This window comes from Ixodes scapularis, unplaced genomic scaffold (assembly GCF_016920785.2).
Source record: "Ixodes scapularis isolate PalLabHiFi unplaced genomic scaffold, ASM1692078v2 PGA_scaffold4__175_contigs__length_147842914, whole genome shotgun sequence".
Lineage (NCBI taxonomy): Eukaryota > Metazoa > Arthropoda > Arachnida > Ixodida > Ixodidae > Ixodes > Ixodes scapularis.
The window spans coordinates 84,940,355-84,946,208 of NW_024609879.1; positions in this window are offsets into that span (position 1 = coordinate 84,940,355).

The window sequence follows — 5,854 nt, forward strand, 5'->3', positions numbered from 1 at the left end:
CTTTTGCTACCTTTCTCCTCCCTTTTTTCTTAGAGTGCACACGCACACAAAAACAAAACAACAAAAAACATTACTAGTGGGTTTACGCAGCGCCGCCTTTTTTGCGTCAGCATCGTCGACAACGCGTCTTGCAGCGTTTCACGAGAGCGACGTTAGCATGCGGCGACGCCAAGGCCGAGGCGTCTGCCGCTTTGCGGCGGCGCCTCTCGCGGAGTTTCAGCCTGTTTGCCGCCAGGGGCTGGTCGGGGATCCACTAACGATGACGGCGCGGGCCTTTATGCAGAGCGCAAGTTTATCTGCTTCTTGCACAGGAGTTTCGACGATGTAAGAACGCCAAACACTTATTAACTTATTAAAAAAAAAAAAATTGTGGGTACACCTCAAGGCATCAAGCACTGAGGTCTGCCCACCATCCTTTCAATCAAAGCCAGTCGGAGCTCGGCATCGTTCCGACGTCACCGCAACCGCCGCGGAAGAAGCAGACGGCTTGCACTCCGCACATAAGGTACTTTAACCGGGCTCTTTCAATTGCACTCTCCCCGGCAAATCAAGGTGTCCCGGTTTCTTTTCCTTCCGCTTCAGGGAGACCCCGGAGCCCCGGTGGTCTCACAGGACAGCCAAGGCCGCTACCTCCAAGTGGGTATCGCCACCATCGCCATTGGTTGCGTTCCCGAGATAAAGGGCGACCCTGGTCTGTATACGAAGCTCTCGGGATTCGCGGCATGGATCAATGCGAGCCTCAAGAGCTTCGACAAGGTTCCGGACTACACTGGCAAAAAAAGTGGCTGACTGCGGCGAAGAAATGTGGAATAAACCGCGTTGCTCTCGAGCCCGCACTAGTTGAGCTTTCTTGTGCTCTTGACGGGTTTGTCTTCGATCCCGTAAGAATCCCGATAAATCGCTAAAAGACCACTGCATTTCGGGCACAGGGGAAGAACAGGTTTGAACTGTAAGTAACCCGAAGAAAGTATAATAAATAGGAAAAAAAAATACTTAGAACGCTTCAAGGTTTAGAATGATATCCCTCGCATCATCTTGCAGTTACTGCCCGTGTATTTTGTAAGTGTTCGCCAAGTATGAACACGACCTTTTGAGCCCAAAAAACGGCGGATGCAACCGGAGATACCGGCAGGGGAGAGCCGAAAGGCGTGCCACGGAGAAGCACGGGACGCCTGGAAGCAACAGACTGGGCGCGGTCGCAGACCAGAAAAGAGGCTTCTCATAACACCAACCGATTGTAACCTAAACAGTTAAGGAGGTGTATTCTTGCATTATCCCAAATTAACCGCTACATCACATACGGACGTACACTTCATTGTTCCGATCTTTTGCACAAACTTCGATGGCAGTTCAAAGCTTCAGTGACCAAATGATTATATTTCCTAAAAGGTGTGCCTGACTTGTATCATGTCGCCTGAAGCTTCAATGCAGCAACCAAATCTCAAAGCCTGTGGCCTTTTTTTCCATGTAAATTCTTGCGCATAATTTACTGGGCCTATTTCATCTGGCTGACATGAAAAACAAATTTCTATATTCACGCACAAATTAGTTCCGAAAGCATATTTTGATGTTTGCCATCATAAATCTCAAGGGTGTGGCGACAGTAAAGGTAGTAGCAGTGCCTTCTCTATTCTTTCAGTGCATAGCAAAAGAAGAGGAAACCATGGGACCGCCGCCGTCGTCGCTAGTAAAACGTAGGGTACCTTCATGTGCGCTTCGCACATGAAAGCTCCCTATTAAAATGTTTTACGGCGAAGCTTCCACAAAAGCCCACATGTCAAAAAAAAAAAAAAAATGGCGGCTCACGGGGCTGCTTTAGCGTCATCTATGAGTCGTGAGGACACTTCCGGCGGAAGAAAAAAAAAAAATAACGGCAGTTCCGAAAAAAAAAAAAAAAACGTGACGTCATGCGTGCGTGCGGTTTGGCTCGAAAATTATACAAAAATAATTCCAGAGACTACAGGTAAAATGAACGCCATATACACTAAGAAGTCTCAAACATAGCTTCGTGTTGGAGCCTCGTTTGATACTTCTTAGTGTGTGTATCGTTCTCTGCAGTCTCAGGTTTTTCTTGGGATGGTTACTTTATACTGGACCGTTTACGCCCTTATTTGCCCTTGCTCGTACATTTTGTTCGAAATGTTTTTTTTTTTTTTTTTTTTTTTTTTTTTTCTGCAGCCGACTTTGTTAGCCGACCTGCTATGAGAGTAGTTTCGTTTCGGCACACCATCATGTTTGCACTGTGGTTAAACTCGAGCCGCAGTGTTTTGCTCTTTGTTCCTTCAGGATCCCTCGGAAATATGTGAGAAACCTTAAAGCGAATGATGTAATTTCACAAAAAAAAAAAGAGTGAATCAAATTTTTGGAGTGTGTTGCGTATGAAATACACAACAGTAACCCTAATGCAAGTCCAACGTCGCATTAAAGGGATACTACAACGAAATTTCGGCGCTCATTTCTTGGTCTAATATGTTCAAAAGAGCAGTATCACATCGAATATACGAATATCTTGTTAAAAAAGTCTCGAAAAGGAATTTTAAAACGAATTAAACGATTAGCAAAGAGCACCTGGTGGATGTCGCTAACGCCTCGCTTGTAATGCCCATCTAGGAACCTTGACAGCTAGTGACGGTGAGTGTCTCGCCTCCGGCCACGACGAGAGAAGAGGGGAAGGAGGAGCTCCCCTCTTTCCGGGAATGCCTTTTGTGTGTCGCAGAAGTAGCCCCTACAAGATTACAGAAGATTTACACGTTACCCAAAATTCGTACAAAAGCAGCCGCTTCGGTGGCTGGAACGACTAGGCCATCCTCTCGACGTCAGCCTCACCGTAGCTTTGCTCGTCCCGAGACGAGCTACGTCACGATTGTGTTGGCTGTCACGTGGTCTCTGCTGGGCCTCCTCCGAGCGCTTGCCGGAGTGGGCCGTTTATAACGAAAATTACAGCCATCAGGGTCAAAATGCAAACGTGCGATTGTCATTTACAGATATTGTGGATCATATTAACCTATTTTTGAACACGACGGGAATATTTCAAATTTCGTTGAAGTATCCCTTTAACAGTCGTGTTTTATTTGTTTCATTCACTTACCATCATTCAATCAGATTACTCACTAGAATCATAAATCGGTATTCACTATTTGGAAAGTGTCATGGTGAAAGAAAACTAGTAGATTGGTACATAAGGCAGATTATAACATAATAAGATAATGTACAATCGGCTGGATGTTGTGAGGATATTACAGTTTATAGGCAGCCACTAATAACTCAGGGGTTTCAGTGTTGCGAGGACAACTGTTGTCACCGCTGTAATACACAGAAAAACAACTACACTTGTTACGCAGTCCTTGGGCAAGGTACCATAATGCTGAAAATATTTTAACTTGCATCTGCTGGTGCTGCTACGCTGCAACACAACGATTGTTCGGTGCAGGTCAAGGAAGCCAAGTGAAGTAAACTATCTTGAAGCCCTGTGGTATGCTGCACTTTATAAGCCAGTGCTGCTTCACAGCTTTAAACGGTATATGTGTGAATTGGTTAGAAGACTACATTATACTCCTCAAGAAACCGAAGAAAATGAAATGTTCGAACAGAACATGCCTACACTGCTTTAAAAAGTACTCTGGGTGGTCTCACGTACGTAGCCTGTGCACTTGCTGCCTAGCTTTACACTTTTCTGCTGTATCAAATAGTTCAGCATTTTTTTTTCGCACGAACCAGTGCAGCTTGACTCTGGCAATCAGAGAAAACAAATCATCATTAACGCTTCCGTCACATACAGTCAGAGATTTGGGAATCTTCTGGTAAAAAATGACACAAAGAGTACGCCCTACGCTCTTCTTTGAAATTAGGTTGTTGAAACATGGTTCTCGAAGACTTCCTCACAAGCTTCAATAAATAATCTGAAAGAAGCAGAAGGAACTGAGAGGTTTCCAAAGTAAGTGTCGGCAGTGCCTTTTACACTAAAATATAAGAGCGCTTGATTTCCTTCAGAAAAACACGCATTATCTGTCCTCAGCTCACATTTCTGGGATGTTCCTACACAGGAATGAACCTTGATGAATTTCGATGCCAGCCACCCCAGAAAAATAAACCATGTTGTTCTCTCCTATTGCCGAAGGGTAGTTTGAAGGTGAATCGCCTGCGCCGTGGTAAGAAAAAATGTGCTTCTTAAGGCAAAGGGAGGAGAGCTGCCAAAATGCCTGCTGGGAACGTAGCAAGGAGAGCCATCATGTCGTCAGCACAGTTTGATTTTTCCGAAAGCTTGAATAGGTTGCTAATCAAAAGGTGCCTGAACGCAGCCTGAAATTGACGGGAAGTGAATTTCGTGTTTGCACCGGATTTTGAACGTACAACAGCAAAAGTGTTTTCAAGGGTGTCTTGGTTCAAATGGTGAGTTAAAAGGTAGGAAAAGCCGTAATTAACCGTGAGGGGATTAATGAGCAGCAGCAATGACCTAACTGTCAAGCAGAAGCCAAGAATGCAGGGCGGCTGCCTTCTACACACGGGTACTTGCAGGCTTTAAAAAACCAGAATGCACTCTTTCAGAAACTCCTCATGGATCGAGCCACTACACATTGCAGAGGCACGTGCTGTCTTTGCAAATTTCTGCGAGATATTTAGCATGTCAAAGAGACGGTCGATTCTTTCAACAAATCTCGCTGTGTGAACAGTTGTGACTGGCAATTGCTGAAAAGTAACAAGGGCATACATTGCAGCTGCGCACCGATCGTGACTTTTTTTTTAACCTTTTTTTTATTATTCGTGCAATTTTTTTTTTTTTTTTTTTTTTTTGAAAATGACAAGAGTGCGCGTGCAAAGCTTTGGTACGCGCTGAAGATGTGCGAGAACGGAGATTCCGAAAATGACGTCACGCTCTGCGAAGAAAAAAAAAGGGGGGGGGGGGGGCTTTAGCGGCGCTTCGAAAATTATTTTCTGCAACCCCCATGCATTAAGTAAAAAAGAAAACCTTAAAACTTATGTGATCTTGATAGCCAAATTGCAACAATTTAAGTGTTTTTCCTCATACACAAAACCGCTAACGTAAAACCTTTATATGAAAAGGAAATAAAAATAACGTGAATGAACAAAAATGTTGTAAAATAAGTTTCCAACGAAAGAAAAAAGAAAACATTTTAGAGCTATATTTACGAGGTAAAACGAATTTGGAGTTTGCGCCCGCGGGAGCCACAGGAAAAGTGGCAACTATACACGTTTGCAAGTCCGGTCTCAGGGCGCCGCCACCTTCCTCAGTGGGGTGCGCTCTCGGGAGCGGCCATAATCCGATTACGACGCCTTAGCAAGGCTTCGTAATCGGATTATGACTGGTTCAAGCGCACCCCAGACAGGCAAGATGGCAGCGCCCTGAAGCCGGACTTGCAAACGTGTATAGCAGTCGCAACTCCAGCCCTCCAGCCCGCCTCTCGCGGACGAACGAAGAACCAGAGGAGAGGGGACGGCATCGGCGGCGGCGCGGAGCCAACCAAGCACCAACCATGCCTTGGTGCTTGGTTGGTGCTGCTATTGGTGCTGCTCTGGTCGGTGTGGTCGTGCGTGAAGCAATTTTAACGAAAAAAGTGAGCGCGTTAAAATAAACATTCCCACGCACGAAACGGTGACTCCAAGAGAAAGTAAGAACGCAATGATTTTGTTCATTTTAACAATGTACACACAGTTGCAGGCTTGCGCTGCTGAGGTCTCAAAAATGAAACTCTCGTAGCGTGATTCGCAACGTTGGTGATTCGTGACTGCGTTCGCTACTACCCAACCTCGTTGTCACGCCATTTCTGCAAGAAGTCACTGTAAAATTACTAGTAAACACACATTAACGACAACGATACAATCATTTGATAGAATA